Genomic DNA, 17,659 nt, shown 5'->3' on the forward strand with positions numbered 1-17,659 from the left:
CTCGGAGGTTCATTCTTCTACGCTGGCGGGTCATACTGGAATTTTTGGTACCAGGGATTTGGTGGCTAGATCCTTCTGGTGGCCATCTCTGTCTCGTGATGTGCGTGTTTTTGTGCAGTCTTGTGATGTGTGTGCTCAGGCCAAGCCTTGTTGTTCTAGGGCTAGCGGGTTGTTGTTGCCCTTGCCTATTCCGAAGAGTCCTTGGACGCACATCTCGATGGACTTTATTTCTGATCTTCCTGTCTCTCAGAGGATGTCTGTTATCTGGGTGGTGTGTGACCGTTTTTCTAAGATGGTTCATTTGGTGCCATTGCCGAAGTTGCCTTCCTCGTCTGAGTTGGTTCCTTTGTTTTTTCAAAATGTGGTTCGCTTGCATGGTATTCCTGAAAATATCGTTTCTGATAGGGGTACCCAGTTCGTTTCTAGATTTTGGCGGGCATTCTGTGCCAGGTTGGGCATTGATTTGTCTTTTTCGTCTGCCTTCCATCCTCAGACTAATGGCCAGATGGAGCGAACTAATCAAACTTTGGAGACGTATTTGAGGTGTTTTGTGTCTGCGGATCAGGATGATTGGGTTGCCTTTTTGCCGTTGGCGGAGTTTGCTCTTAATAATCGGGCCAGTTCTGCCACTTTGGTTTCCCCTTTCTTTTGCAATTTGGGGTTTCATCCCCGTTTTTCTTCTGGTCAGGTGGAGTCTTCGGATTGTCCTGGAGTAGATGCTGTGGTGGATCGGTTGTATCGGATTTGGGAACAAGTGGTGGACAATTTGAATTTGTCCCAGGAGAGGACTCAGCGGTTTGCTAACCGCCAGCGTCGGGTTGGTCCTCGCCTTCGTGTTGGGGACTTGGTGTGGTTGTCTTCCCGTTTTGTCCCAATGAGGGTTTCTTCTCCTAAATTTAAGCCTCGGTTCATCGGTCCCTATAGGATTTTGGAGATTGTTAACCCTGTTTCCTTACGTTTGGACCTTCCGGCATCTTTCGCTATCCATAATGTGTTCCATCGGTCATTGTTGCGGAGATACGAGGTGCCGGTGGTTCCTTCTGCTGGGCCTCCTGCTCCTGTGCTGGTTGAGGGTGAATTGGAGTACGTTATAGAGAAGATCTTGGACTCCCGTATTTCCAGGCGGAGACTCCAGTACCTGGTTAAATGGAAGGGCTATGGTCCGGAAGATAATTCTTGGGTAACTGCCTCTGATGTTCATGCCTCGGATTTGGTTCGTGCCTTTCATAGGGCTCATCCAGGTCGCCCTGGCGGTTCTTGTGAGGGTTCGGTGCCCCCTCCTTAAGGGGGGGGTACTGTTGTGATCCGCTTTTTGGCTCCCCTGGTGGTGGCTGGTGGTACTGGAGACTTGTGTGTGCTTTTCTGCCTCAGCTCACCTGCTTCCATCAGTTTTGGGAGTTCCCTATTTAGCCTTGCTCTCCAGTCACTTCCTTGCCGGTCATCATTGTAACCTGAGTCATTCAGTTGCATGTTCCTGCTACTAGTCTGCTGATCAGCTGAGTGGACTCTTGTCCTTATTGTTTTGTTTTTCTTGTCCAGTTTACAGTTTTGTCATTTCCTGTTACTGGAAGCTCTTGTGGACTGAAATTGCCACTCCTGTGTCATGAGTTGACACAGGAGTCTTAAAGTAATTTCAGGATGGGTTTTTTGAAAGGGTTTTTCAGCTGACCGTGAAGTCCTCTTTTGTATCCTTCCTCTATCTAGTAAGTGGACCTCGCTTTGCTAAATCTACCTTCATACTGTGTATGTCTTTTCCTCTGAACTCACCGTTAATATACGTGGGGGCTACTATCATCTTTGGGGAATTTCTCTAGAGGTAAGCCAGGTCTGTTCCTTTCTCTTTCAGGCTTAGTTAGTTCTCCGGCTGGCGCATGGCATCTAGGCAGCCGTAGGAATGCTTCCTGGCTACTGTTAGTTGTGTGGTAGATTTAGGTGACGGTCAGCTTGAGTTTCCATCACCCGAGAGCTAGTCTGTTATTTTTGTGTTTCTGATGTTCCCATGCCATTGGGGAATCATGACAGTAGTGTAATACACTGGCCCTGAGTTTGGGTGCAGTCTCACCCCCAAAATAGGGAGATTTAAATTGCCTCTAAGTGGATCTATGTCAGTTCTGTTTGTCGTATATCTGCCGGCCACGTTCTGCCACTTACATTGTGTAGTGAAATACACTGGCCCTGAGTTTGGGTGCAGTCTCACCCCAAAAAAAGGGAGATTTAAATTGCCACTAAGTGGATCTACGTCAGTTCTGTTTGTCGTATATCTGCCAGCCACGTTCTGCCACTTACATTGTGTAGTGTAATACACTGGCCCTGAGTTTGGGTGCAGTCTCACCCCCAAAAAAGGGAGATTTAAATTGCCACTAAGTGGATCTACGTCAGTTCTGTTTGTCGTATATCTGCCAGCCACGTTCTGCCACTTACATTGTGTAGTGTAATACACTGGCCCTGAATTTGGGTGCAGACTCACCCCCAAAAAAGGGAGATTTAAATTGCCACTAAGTGGATCTACGTCAGTTCTGTTTGTCGTATATCTGCCAGCCACATTCTGCCACTTACATTGTGTATTGTAATACACTGGCCCCGAGTTTGGGTGCAGTCTCACCCCCAAAAAAGGGAGATTTAAATTGCCTCTAAGTGGATCTATGTCAGTTCTGTTTGTCTTATATCTGCCGGCCACGTTCTGCCACTTACATTGTGTAGTGTAATACACTGGCCCTGAGTTTGGGTGCAGTCTCACCCCCAAAAAAGGGAGATTTAAATTGCCACTAAGTGGATCTACATCAGTTCTGTTTGTCGTATATCTGCCAGCCACGTTCTGACACTTAAATTGTGTAGTGTAATACACTGGCCCCGAGTTTGGGTGCAGTCTCACCCCCAAAAAAGGGAGATTTAATTTGCCACTTAGTGGAATTATGTCAGTTCTGTTTGTCGTATATCTGCCGGCCACGTTCTGCCACTTACATTGTGTAGTGTAATACACTGGCCCTGAGTTTGGGTGCAGTCTCACCCCCAAAAAAGGGAGATTTAAATTGTCACTAAGTGGATCTACATCAGTTCTGTTTGTCGTATATCTGCCAGCCACGTTCTGCCACTTTCATTTTGTAGTGTAATACACTGGCCCTGAGTTTGGGTGCAGTCTCATCCCCAAAAAAGGGAGATTTAAATTTCCACTAAGTGGATATACGTCAGTTCTGTTTGTCGTATATCTGCCAGCCACATTCTGCCACTTACATTGTGTAGTGTAATACACTGGCCCTGAGTTTGGGTGCAGTCTCACCTCCAAAAATGGGAGATTTAAATTGCCACTAAGTGGATCTACGTCAGTTCTGTTTGTCGTATATCTGCCAGCCACGTTCTGCCACTTACATTGTGTAGTGTAATACACTGGCCCTGAGTTTGGGTTCAGTCTCACCCCCAAAAAAGGGAGGTTTAAATTGCCACTAAGTGGATCTACGTCAGTTCTGTTTGTCGTATATCTGCCAGCCACGTTCTGCCACTTACATTGTGTAGTGTAATACACTGGCCATGAGTTTGGGTGCAGTCTCACCCCCAAAAAAGGGAGATTTAAATTGCCACTAAGTGGATCTATGTCAGTTCTGTTTGTCGTATATCTGCCAGCCACGTTCTGCCACTTACATTGTGTATTGTAATACTCTGGCCCCGAGTTTGGGTGCAGTCTCACCCCCCAAAAAGGGAGATTTAAATTGCCACTTAGTGGATCTTCGTCTGTTCTGTTTGTCGTATATCTGCCGGCCACGTTCTGCCACTTACATTGTGTAGTGTAATACACTGGCCCTGAGTTTGGGTGCAGTCTCACCCCAAAAAAGGGAGATTTAAATTGCCACTTAGTGGATCTACGTCAGTTCTGTTTGTCGTATATCTGCCAGCCACGTTCTGCCACTTACATTGTGTATTGTAATACTCTGGCCCCGAGTTTGGGTGCAGTCTCACCCCCCAAAAAGGGAGATTTAAATTGCCACTTAGTGGATCTTCGTCTGTTCTGTTTGTCGTATATCTGCCGGCCACGTTCTGCCACTTACATTGTGTAGTGTAATACACTGGCCCTGAGTTTGGGTGCAGTCTCACCCCCAAAAAAGGGAGATTTAAATTGCCACTTAGTGGATCTACGTCAGTTCTGTTTGTCGTATATCTGCCAGCCATGTTCTGCCACTTACATTGTGTAGTGTAATACACTGGCCCTGAGTTTGGGTGCAGTCTCACCCCCAAAAAAGGGAGATTTAAATTTCCAATAAGTGGATCTACGTCAGTTCTGTTTGTCGTATATCTGCCAGCCACGTTCTGCCACTTACATTGTGTAGTGTAATACACTGGCAATGAGTTTGGGTGCAGTCTCACCCCCAAAAAAGGGAGATTTAAATTGCCACTAAGTGGATCTACGTCAGTTCTGTTTGTCGTATATCTGCCGGCCACGTTCTGCCATTTACATTGTGTAGTGTAATACACTGGCCCTGAATTTGGGTGCAGTTTCACCCCCAAAAAAGGAGATTTAAATTGCCACTAAGTGGATCTACGTCAGTTCTGTTTGTCGTATATCTGCCGGCCACGTTCTGCCACTTACATTGTGTAGTGTAATACACTGGCCCTGAGTTTGGGTGCAGTCTCACCCCCAAAAAAGGGAGATTTAAATTGCCACTTAGTGGATCTACGTCAGTTCTGTTTGTCGTATATCTGCCAGCCACGTTCTGCCACTTACATTGTGTAGTTTAATACACTGGCCCTGAGTTTGGGTGCACTCTCACCCCCAAAAAGGGAGATTTAAATTGCCACTAAGTGGATCTACGTCAGTTCTGTTTGTCGTATATCTGCCAGCCACGTTCTGCCACTTACATTGTGTAGTGTAATACACTGGCCCTGAGTTTGGGTGCAGTCTCACCCCAAAAAAAGGGAGATCTAAATTGCCACTAAGTGGATCTACGTCAGTTCTGTGTCATATATCTGCCAGCTACGATCTGCCACTTACATTGTGTAGTTTAATACACTGGCCCTGAGTTTGGGTGCAGTCTCACCCCCAAAAAAGAAAGATTAAAATTTCCAATAAGTGGATCTACGTCAGTTCTGTTTGTCGTATATCTGCCAGCCACGTTCTGCCACTTACATTGTGTAGTGTAATACACTGGCAATGAGTTTGGGTGCAGTCTCACCCCCAAAAAAGGGAGATTTAAATTGCCACTAAGTGGATCTACGTCAGTTCTGTTTGTCGTATATCTGCCAGCCACGTTCTGCCACTTACATTGTGTAGTGTAATACACTGGCCCTGAGTTTGGCTGCAGTCTCACCCCCAAAATAGGGAGATTTAAATTGCTGCTAATTGGATCTACGTCAGTTCGGTTTATCGTATATCTGCCAGCCACGTTCTGCCACTTACATTGTATAGTGTAATACACTGGCCCTGAGTTTGGGTGCAGTCTCACCCCCCAAAAAGGGAGATTTAAATTGCCAATAAGTGGATCTACGTCAGTTCTGTTTGTCGTATATCTGCCAGCCACGTTCTGCCACTTACATTGTGTAGTGTAATACACTGGCCCTGAGTTTGGGTGCAGTCTCACCTCCAAAAATGGGAGATTTAAATTGCCACTAAGTGGATCTACGTCAGTTCTGTTTGTCGTATATCTGCCAGCCACATTCTGCCACTTTCATTTTGTAGTGTAATACACTGGCCCTGAGTTTGGGTGCAGTCTCATCCCCAAAAAAGGGAGATTTAAATTGCCACTAAGTGGATCTACGTCAGTTCTGTTTGTCGTATATCTGCCTGCCACGTTCTGACACTTACATTGTGTAGTGTAATACACTGGCCCTGAGTTTGGGTGCAGTCTCACCTCCAAAAATGGGAGATTTAAATTGCCACTAAGTGGATCTACGTCAGTTCTGTTTGTCGTATATCTGCCAGCCACATTCTGCCACTTTCATTTTGTAGTGTAATACACTGGCCCTGAGTTTGGGTGCAGTCTCATCCCCAAAAAAGGGAGATTTAAATTGCCACTAAGTGGATCTACGTCAGTTCTGTTTGTCGTATATCTGCCAGCCACGTTCTGACACTTAAATTGTGTAGTGTAATACACTGGCCCCGAGTTTGGGTGCAGTCTCACCCCAAAAAAAGGGAGATTTAATTTGCCACTTAGTGGATCTATGTCAGTTCTGTTTGTCGTATATCTGCCGGCCATGTTCTGCCACTTACATTGTGTAGTGTAATACACTGGCCCTGAGTTTGGGTGCAGTCTCACCCCCAAAAAAGGGAGATTTAAATTGCTGCTAAGTGGATCTACGTCAGTTCGGTATATCGTATATCTGCCAGCCACTTTCTGCCACTTACATTGTGTAGTGTAATACACTGGCCCTGAGTTTGGGTGCAGTCTCACCCCCAAAAAAGGGAGATTTAAATTGTCACTAAGTGGATCTACGTCAGTTCTGTTTGTCGTATATCTGCCAGCCACGTTCTGCCACTTTCATTTTGTAGTGTAATACACTGGCCCTGAGTTTGGGTGCAGTCTCATCCCCAAAAAAGGGAGATTTAAATTGCCACTAAGTGGATCTACGTCAGTTCTGTTTGTCGTATATCTGCCAGCCACATTCTGCCACTTACATTGTGTAGTGTAATACACTGGCCCTGAGTTTGGGTGCAGTCTCACCTCCAAAAATGGGAGATTTAAATTGCCACTAAGTGGATCTACGTCAGTTCTGTTTGTCGTATATCTGCCAGCCACGTTCTGCCACTTACATTGTGTAGTGTAATACACTGGCCCTGAGTTTGGGTGCAGTCTCACCCCCAAAAAAGGGAGATTTAAATTGCCACTAAGTGGATCTACGTCAGATCTGTTTGTCGTATATCTGCCAGCCACATTCTGCCACTTACATTGTGTAGTGTAATAAACTGACCCTGAGTTTGGGTGCAGTCTCACCTCCAAAAAAGGGAGATTTAAATTGCCACTAAGTGGATCTACGTCAGTTCTGTTTGTCGTATATCTGCCAGCCACGTTCTGCCACTTACATTGTGTAGTGTAATACACTGGCCCTGAGTTTGGGTGCAGTCTCACCACCAAAAAAGGGAGATTTAAATTGCCACTAAGTGGATCTATGTCATTTCTGTTTGTCGTATATCTGCCAGCCACGTTCTGCCACTTACATTGTGTAGTGTAATACACTGGCCCTGAGTTTGGGTGCAGTCTCACCCCCAAAAAAGGGAGATTTAAATTGCCACTAAGTGGATCTACGTCAGATCTGTTTGTCGTATATCTGCCAGCCACATTCTGCCACTTACATTGTGTAGTGTAATAAACTGACCCTGAGTTTGGGTGCAGTCTCACCTCCAAAAAAGGGAGATTTAAATTGCCACTAAGTGGATCTACGTCAGTTCTGTTTGTCGTATATCTGCCAGCCACGTTCTGCCACTTACATTGTGTAGTGTAATAAACTGACCCTGAGTTTGGGTGCAGTCTCACCTCCAAAAAAGGGAGATTTAAATTGCCACTAAGTGGATCTACGTCAGTTCTGTTTGTCGTATATCTGCCAGCCACGTTCTGCCACTTACATTGTGTAGTGTAATACACTGGCCCTGAGTTTGGGTGCAGTCTCACCACCAAAAAAGGGAGATTTAAATTGCCACTAAGTGGATCTATGTCATTTCTGTTTGTCGTATATCTGCCAGCCACGTTCTGCCACTTACATTGTGTAGTGTAATACACTGGCCCTGAGTTTGGGTGCAGTCTCACCCCCAAAAAAGGGAGATTTAAATTGCCACTAAGTGGATCTACGTCAGATCTGTTTGTCGTATATCTGCCAGCCACATTCTGCCACTTACATTGTGTAGTGTAATAAACTGACCCTGAGTTTGGGTGCAGTCTCACCTCCAAAAAAGGGAGATTTAAATTGCCACTAAGTGGATCTACGTCAGTTCTGTTTGTCGTATATCTGCCAGCCACGTTCTGCCACTTACATTGTGTAGTGTAATACACTGGCCCTGAGTTTGGGTGCAGTCTCACCACCAAAAAAGGGAGATTTAAATTGCCACTAAGTGGATCTATGTCATTTCTGTTTGTCGTATATCTGCCAGCCACGTTCTGCCACTTACATTGTGTAGTGTAATACACTGGCCCTGAGTTTGGGTTCAGTCTCACCCCCAAAAAAGGGAGGTTTAAATTGCCACTAAGTGGATCTACGTCAGTTCTGTTTGTCGTATATCTGCCAGCCACGTTCTGCCACTTACATTGTGTAGTGTAATACACTGGCCATGAGTTTGGGTGCAGTCTCACCCCCAAAAAAGGGAGATTTAAATTGCCACTAAGTGGATCTACGTCAGTTCTGTTTGTCGTATATCTGCCGGCCACGTTCTGCCACTTACATTGTGTAGTGTAATACACTGGCCCTGAGTTTGGGTGCAGTCTCATCCCCAAAAAAGGGAGATTTAAATTGCCACTTAGTGGATCTACGTCAGTTCTGTTTGTCGTATATCTGCCAGCCATGTTCTGCCACTTTCATTGTTTAGTGTAATACACTGGCCCTGAGTTTGGGTGCAGTCTCACCCCCAAAAAAGGGAGATTTAAATTGCCACTAAGTGGATCTACGTCAGTTCTGTTTGTCATTTTTCTGCCAGTCACGTTCTGCCATTTAAATTGTGTAGTGTAATACACTGGCCCTGAGTTTGGGTGCAGTCTCACCCCCAGATAAGGGAGATTTAAATTGCCACTTAGTGGATCTTCGTCAGTTCTGTTTGTCGTATATCTGCCGGCCACGTTCTGCCACTTACATTGTGTAGTGTAATACACTGGCCCTGAGTTTGGGTGCAGTCTCATCCCCAAAAAAGGGAGATTTAGATTGCCACTTAGTGGATCTACGTCAGTTCTGTTTGTCGTATATCTGCCAGCCATGTTCTGCCACTTACATTGTGTAGTGTAATACACTGGCCCTGAGTTTGGGTGCAGTCTCACCCCCAAAAAAGGGAGATTTAAATTGCCACTAAGTGGATCTACGTCATTTCTGTTTGTCATATATCTGCCAGCCACGTTCTGCCACTTACATTGTGTAGTGTAATACCCTGGCCCTGAGTTTGGGTGCAGTCTCACCCCCAAAAAAGGGAGATTTAAATTGCCACTAAGTGGATCTACGTCAGTTCTGTTTGTTGTGTATCTGCCAGCCACGTTCTTCCACTTACATTGCGTAGTGTAATACACTGGCCCTGAGCTTGGGTGCAGTCTCACCCCCGAAAACGGAGATTTAAATTGCCGCTAAGTGGATCTACGTCAGTTCTGTTTGTCGTATATCTGCCTGCCACGTTCTGCCTCTTACATTGTGTAGTGTCATACACTGGCCCTGAGTTTGGGTGCAGTCTCACCCCCAAAAAAGGGAGATTTAAATTGCCACTAAGTGGATCTACATCAGTTCGGTTTGTCGTATATCTGCCAGCCACGTTCTGCCACTTACATTGTGTAGTGTAATACACTGGCCCTGAGTTTGGGTGCAGTTTCACCCCCAAAAAAGGGAGATTTAATTTGCCACTAAGTTGATCTACGTCAGTTCTGTTTGTCGTATATCTGCCAGCCATGTTCTGCCACTTACATTGTGTAGTGTAATACACTGGCCCTGAGTTTGGGTGCAGTCTCACTCCCAAAAAAGGGAGATTTAAATTGCCACTAAGTGGATCTAAATCAGTTCTGTTTGTCGTATATCTGCCAGCCACGTTCTGCCACCTACATTGTGTAGTGTAATACCCTGGCCCTGAGTTTGGGTGCAGTCTCACCCCCAAAAAAGGGAGATTTAAATTGCCACTAAGTGGATCTACGTCAGTTCTGTTTGTTGTGTATCTGCCAGCCACGTTCTTCCACTTACATTGCGTAGTGTAATACACTGGCCCTGAGTTTGGGTGCAGTCTCACCCCCGAAAACGGAGATTTAAATTGCCACTAAGTGGATCTACGTCATTTCTGTTTGTCTTATATCTACCAGCCACATTCTGCCACTTACATTGTGTAGTGTAATACACTGACGCTGAGTTTGGGTGCAGTCTCACCCCCAAAAAAGGGAGATTTAAATTGCCACTAAGTGGATCTACGTCAGTTCTGTTTGTCGTATATCTGCCAGCCACGTTCTGCCACTTACATTGTGTAGTGTAATACACTGGCCCTGAGTTTGGCTGCAGTCTCACCCCCAAAAAAGGGAGATTTAAATTGCTGCTAATTGGATCTACGTTAAGGTACCTTCACACGAAACGACTTTGTAACGATATCGCTAGCGATCCGTGACGTTGCAGCGTCCTCGCTAGCGATATCGTTTAGTTTGACACGCAGCAGCGATCAGGATCCTGCTGTGATGTCGCTGGTCGCTGAATAAAGTCCAGAACTTTATTTGGTCGTCCGATCACCGTGTATCGTTGTGTTTGAAAGCAAAAGCAACGATACCAGCGATGTTTTACACTGGTAACCAGGGTAAACATCGGGTTACCAAGCGCAGGGCCGCGCTTAGTAACCCGATGTTTACCCTGGTTACCAGCGTAAAAGTAAAAAAAACAAACAGTACATGCTCACCTGCGCGTCTCCCAGCGTCTGCTTCCTGACACTTACTGAGCGCCGGCCCTAAAGTGAAAGTGAAAGCACAGCCGTGACGTCACCGCTCTGCTGTTAGGGCCGGAGCTCAGTCAGTGTCAGGAAGCAGACGCTGGGGGACGCGCAGGTGAGCATGTACTGTTTGTTTTTTTACTTTTACGCTGGTAACCAGGGTAAACATCGGGTTACTAAGCGCGGCCCTGCGCTTAGCAACCCGATGTTTACCCTGGTTACCCGGGGACCTCGGCATCGTTGGTCGCTGGAGAGCGGTCTGTGTGACAGCTCCCCAGCGATCAAACAGCGACGCTGCAGCGATCGGCATCGTTGTCGCTATCGCTGCAGCGTCGCTTCGTGTGAAGGTACCTTTAGTTCGGTTTATCATATATCTGCCAGCCACGTTCTGCCACTTACATTGTATAGTGTAATACACTGGCCCTGAGTTTGGGTGCAGTCTCACCCCCCAAAAAGGGAGACTTAAATTGCCACTAAGTGGATCTACGTCAGTTCTGTTTATCGTATATCTGCCAGCCACGTTCTGCCACTTTCATTTTGTAGTGTAATACACTGGCCCTGAGTTTGGGTGCAGACTCACGCACAAAAAAGGGAGATTTAAATTACCACTAAGTGATTCTACGTCAGTTCTGTTTGTCGTATATCTGCCGGCCACTTTCTGCCACTTACATTGTGTAGTGTAATACACTGGCCCTGAGTTTGGGTGCAGTCTCATCCCCAAAAAAGGGAGATTTAAATTGCCACTAAGTGGATCTACGTCAGTTCTGTTTGTCGTATATCTGCCAGCAATGTTCTGCCACTTACATTGTGTAGTGTAATACACTGGCCCTGAGTTTGGGTGCAGTCTTACCTCCAAAAATGGGAGATTTAAATTGCCACTAAGTGGATCTACGTCAGATCTGTTTGTCATATATCTGCCAGCCACGTTTTGCCACTTACATTGTGTAGTATAATACACTGGCCCTGAGTTTGGGTGCAGTCTCACCCCAAAAAAGGGAGATTTAAATTGCCACTAAGTGGATCTATGTCAGTTCTGTTTGTCGTATATCTGCCAGCCACGTTCTGCCACTTACATTGTGTAGTGTAATACACTGGCCCTGAGTTTGGGTGCAGTCTCACCCCCAAAAAAGGGAGATTTAAATTGCCACTAAGTGGATCTACGTTAGTTCTGTTTGTCGTATATCTGCCAGCCACGTTCTGCCACTTACATTGTGTAGTGTAATACACTGGCCCTGAGTTTCAGTGCAGACTCACCCCCCAAAAAAAGAGATTTAAATTGCCACTAAGTGGATCTACGTCAGTTCTGTTTGTCGTACATCTGCCGGCCCTGTTCTGCCACTTGCATTGTGTAGTGTAATACACTGGCCCCGAGTATGGGTGCAGTCTCACCCCCAAAAAAGGGAGATTTAAATTGCCACTTAGTGTATCTACATCATTTCTGTTTGTCGTATATCTGCCGGCCACATTCTGCCACTTACATTGTGTAGTGTAATACGCTGGCCCTGAGTTTGGGTGCAGTCTCACCCCCAAAAATGGGAGATTTACATTGCCACTAAGTGGATCTATTTCAGTTCTGTTTGTCGAATATCTGCCAGCCACGTTCTGCCACTTACATTGTGTAGTGTAATACACTGGCACTGAGTTTGGGTGCAGTCTCACCCCCAAAATAGGGAGATTTAAATTGCCACTAAATGGATCTACGTCAGTTCTGTTTGTTGTATATCTGCCAGCCACGTTCTGCCACTTACATTGTGTAGTGTAATACACTGGCCCTGAGTTTGGGTGCAGTCTCACCCCCAAAAAAGGAGATTTAAATTGCCACTAAGTGGATCTATGTCAGTACTGTTTGTCGTATATCTACCAGCCACGTTCTGCCACTTACATTGTGTAGTGTAATACACTGGCCCTGAGTTTGTGTGCAGTCTCACCCCCAAAAAAGGGAGATTTAATTTGCTGCTAAGTGGATCTACGTCAGTTCGGTTTATCGTATATATCTGCCAGCCACGTTCTGCCACTTACATTGTGTAGTGTAATACACTGGCCCTGAGTTTGGGTGCAGTCTCACCCCCAAAAAAGGGAGATTTAATTTGCTGCTAAGTGGATCTACGTCAGTTCGGTTTATCGTATATATCTGCCAGCCACGTTCTGCCACTTACATTGTGTAGTGTAATACACTGGCCCTGAGTTTGGGTGCAGTCTCTACCCCAAAAAAGGGAGATTTAATTTGCTGTTAAGTGGATCTACGTCAGTTCGGTTTATCGTATATATCTGCCAGCCACGTTCTGCCACTTACATTGTGTAGTGTAATACACTGGCCCTGAGTTTGGGTGCAGTCTCACCCCCCAAAAAAGGGAGATTTAAATTGCCACTAAGTGGATCTACGTCAGTTCTGTTTGTCGTATATCTGCCAGCCACGTTCTGCCACTTTCATTTTGTAGTGTAATACACTGGCCCTGAGTTTGGGTGCAGTCTCACCCCCAAAAAAGGGAGATTTAAATTGCCACTAAGTGGATCTACGTTAGTTCTGTTTGTCGTATATCTGCCAGCCACGTTCTGCCACTTACATTGTGTAGTGTAATACACTGGCCCTGAGTTTCAGTGCAGACTCACCCCCCAAAAAAAGAGATTTAAATTGCCACTAAGTGGATCTACGTCAGTTCTGTTTGTCGTACATCTGCCGGCCCTGTTCTGCCACTTGCATTGTGTAGTGTAATACAATGGCCCCGAGTTTGGGTGCAGTCTCACCCCCAAAAAAGGGAGATTTAAATTGCCACTTAGTGTATCTACATCATTTCTGTTTGTCGTATATCTGCCGGCCACATTCTGCCACTTACGTTGTGTAGTGTAATACGCTGGCCGTAAGTTTGGGTGCAGTCTCACCCCCAAAAATGGGAGATTTACATTGCCACTAAGTGGATCTATTTCAGTTCTGTTTGTCGTACATCTGCCAGCCACGTTCTGCCACTTACATTGTGTAGTGTAATACACTGCCCCTGAGTTTGGGTGCAGTCTCACCCCCAAAATAGGGAGATTTAAATTGCCACTAAATGGATCTACGTCAGTTCTGTTTGTTGTATATCTGCCAGCCACGTTCTGCCACTTACATTGTGTAGTGTAATACACTGGCCCTGAGTTTGGGTGCAGTCTCACCCCCAAAAAAGGAGATTTAAATTGCCACTAAGTGGATCTATGTCAGTACTGTTTGTCGTATATCTACCAGCCACGTTCTGCCACTTACATTGTGTAGTGTAATACACTGGCCCTGAGTTTGTGTGCAGTCTCACCCCCAAAAAAGGGAGATTTAATTTGCTGCTAAGTGGATCTACGTCAGTTCGGTTTATCGTATATATCTGCCAGCCACGTTCTGCCACTTACATTGTGTAGTGTAATACACTGGCCCTGAGTTTGGGTGCAGTCTCTACCCCAAAAAAGGGAGATTTAATTTGCTGCTAAGTGGATCTACGTCAGTTCGGTTTATCGTTTATATCTGCCAGCCACGTTCTGCCACTTACATTGTGTAGTGTAATACACTGGCCCTGAGTTTGGGTGCAGTCTCACCCCCCAAAAAAGGGAGATTTAAATTGCCACTAAGTGGATCTACGTCAGTTCTGTTTGTCGTATATCTGCCAGCCACGTTCTGCCACTTTCATTTTGTAGTGTAATACACTGGCCCTGAGTTTGGGTGCAGTCTCACCCCCAAAAAAGGGAGATTTAAATTGCCACTAAGTGGATCTACGTCAGTTCTGTTTGTCGTATATCTGCCAGCCACGTTCTGCCACTTACATTGTGTAGTGTAATACACTGGCCCTGAGTTTGGGTGCAGTCTCACCCCCAAAAAAGGGAGATTTAAATTGCCACTAAGTGGATCTACGTCAGATCTGTTTGTCGTATATCTGCCAGCCACATTCTGCCACTTACATTGTGTAGTGTAATAAACTGACCCTGAGTTTGGGTGCAGTCTCACCTCCAAAAAAGGGAGATTTAAATTGCCACTAAGTGGATCTACGTCAGTTCTGTTTGTCGTATATCTGCCAGCCACGTTCTGCCACTTACATTGTGTAGTGTAATACACTGGCCCTGAGTTTGGGTGCAGTCTCACCACCAAAAAAGGGAGATTTAAATTGCCACTAAGTGGATCTATGTCATTTCTGTTTGTCGTATATCTGCCAGCCACGTTCTGCCACTTACATTGTGTAGTGTAATACACTGGCCCTGAGTTTGGGTTCAGTCTCACCCCCAAAAAAGGGAGGTTTAAATTGCCACTAAGTGGATCTACGTCAGTTCTGTTTGTCGTATATCTGCCAGCCACGTTCTGCCACTTACATTGTGTAGTGTAATACACTGGCCATGAGTTTGGGTGCAGTCTCACCCCCAAAAAAGGGAGATTTAAATTGCCACTAAGTGGATCTACGTCAGTTCTGTTTGTCGTATATCTGCCGGCCACGTTCTGCCACTTACATTGTGTAGTGTAATACACTGGCCCTGAGTTTGGGTGCAGTCTCATCCCCAAAAAAGGGAGATTTAAATTGCCACTTAGTGGATCTACGTCAGTTCTGTTTGTCGTATATCTGCCAGCCATGTTCTGCCACTTTCATTGTTTAGTGTAATACACTGGCCCTGAGTTTGGGTGCAGTCTCACCCCCAAAAAAGGGAGATTTAAATTGCCACTAAGTGGATCTACGTCAGTTCTGTTTGTCATTTTTCTGCCAGTCACGTTCTGCCATTTAAATTGTGTAGTGTAATACACTGGCCCTGAGTTTGGGTGCAGTCTCACCCCCAGATAAGGGAGATTTAAATTGCCACTTAGTGGATCTTCGTCAGTTCTGTTTGTCGTATATCTGCCGGCCACGTTCTGCCACTTACATTGTGTAGTGTAATACACTGGCCCTGAGTTTGGGTGCAGTCTCATCCCCAAAAAAGGGAGATTTAGATTGCCACTTAGTGGATCTACGTCAGTTCTGTTTGTCGTATATCTGCCAGCCATGTTCTGCCACTTACATTGTGTAGTGTAATACACTGGCCCTGAGTTTGGGTGCAGTCTCACCCCCAAAAAAGGGAGATTTAAATTGCCACTAAGTGGATCTACGTCATTTCTGTTTGTCATATATCTGCCAGCCACGTTCTGCCACTTACATTGTGTAGTGTAATACCCTGGCCCTGAGTTTGGGTGCAGTCTCACCCCCAAAAAAGGGAGATTTAAATTGCCACTAAGTGGATCTACGTCAGTTCTGTTTGTTGTGTATCTGCCAGCCACGTTCTTCCACTTACATTGCGTAGTGTAATACACTGGCCCTGAGCTTGGGTGCAGTCTCACCCCCGAAAACGGAGATTTAAATTGCCGCTAAGTGGATCTACGTCAGTTCTGTTTGTCGTATATCTGCCTGCCACGTTCTGCCTCTTACATTGTGTAGTGTCATACACTGGCCCTGAGTTTGGGTGCAGTCTCACCCCCAAAAAAGGGAGATTTAAATTGCCACTAAGTGGATCTACATCAGTTCGGTTTGTCGTATATCTGCCAGCCACGTTCTGCCACTTACATTGTGTAGTGTAATACACTGGCCCTGAGTTTGGGTGCAGTTTCACCCCCAAAAAAGGGAGATTTAATTTGCCACTAAGTTGATCTACGTCAGTTCTGTTTGTCGTATATCTGCCAGCCATGTTCTGCCACTTACATTGTGTAGTGTAATACACTGGCCCTGAGTTTGGGTGCAGTCTCACTCCCAAAAAAGGGAGATTTAAATTGCCACTAAGTGGATCTAAATCAGTTCTGTTTGTCGTATATCTGCCAGCCACGTTCTGCCACCTACATTGTGTAGTGTAATACCCTGGCCCTGAGTTTGGGTGCAGTCTCACCCCCAAAAAAGGGAGATTTAAATTGCCACTAAGTGGATCTACGTCAGTTCTGTTTGTTGTGTATCTGCCAGCCACGTTCTTCCACTTACATTGCGTAGTGTAATACACTGGCCCTGAGTTTGGGTGCAGTCTCACCCCCGAAAACGGAGATTTAAATTGCCACTAAGTGGATCTACGTCATTTCTGTTTGTCTTATATCTACCAGCCACATTCTGCCACTTACATTGTGTAGTGTAATACACTGACGCTGAGTTTGGGTGCAGTCTCACCCCCAAAAAAGGGAGATTTAAATTGCCACTAAGTGGATCTACGTCAGTTCTGTTTGTCGTATATCTGCCAGCCACGTTCTGCCACTTACATTGTGTAGTGTAATACACTGGCCCTGAGTTTGGCTGCAGTCTCACCCCCAAAAAAGGGAGATTTAAATTGCTGCTAATTGGATCTACGTTAAGGTACCTTCACACGAAACGACTTTGTAACGATATCGCTAGCGATCCGTGACGTTGCAGCGTCCTCGCTAGCGATATCGTTTAGTTTGACACGCAGCAGCGATCAGGATCCTGCTGTGATGTCGCTGGTCGCTGAATAAAGTCCAGAACTTTATTTGGTCGTCCGATCACCGTGTATCGTTGTGTTTGAAAGCAAAAGCAACGATACCAGCGATGTTTTACACTGGTAACCAGGGTAAACATCGGGTTACCAAGCGCAGGGCCGCGCTTAGTAACCCGATGTTTACCCTGGTTACCAGCGTAAAAGTAAAAAAAACAAACAGTACATGCTCACCTGCGCGTCTCCCAGCGTCTGCTTCCTGACACTTACTGAGCGCCGGCCCTAAAGTGAAAGTGAAAGCACAGCCGTGACGTCACCGCTCTGCTGTTAGGGCCGGAGCTCAGTCAGTGTCAGGAAGCAGACGCTGGGGGACGCGCAGGTGAGCATGTACTGTTTGTTTTTTTACTTTTACGCTGGTAACCAGGGTAAACATCGGGTTACTAAGCGCGGCCCTGCGCTTAGCAACCCGATGTTTACCCTGGTTACCCGGGGACCTCGGCATCGTTGGTCGCTGGAGAGCGGTCTGTGTGACAGCTCCCCAGCGATCAAACAGCGACGCTGCAGCGATCGGCATCGTTGTCGCTATCGCTGCAGCGTCGCTTCGTGTGAAGGTACCTTTAGTTCGGTTTATCATATATCTGCCAGCCACGTTCTGCCACTTACATTGTATAGTGTAATACACTGGCCCTGAGT

The sequence above is a fragment of the Ranitomeya variabilis genome, chromosome 2 (genome assembly GCF_051348905.1).
Source record: "Ranitomeya variabilis isolate aRanVar5 chromosome 2, aRanVar5.hap1, whole genome shotgun sequence".
NCBI classification, from domain to species: domain Eukaryota; kingdom Metazoa; phylum Chordata; class Amphibia; order Anura; family Dendrobatidae; genus Ranitomeya; species Ranitomeya variabilis.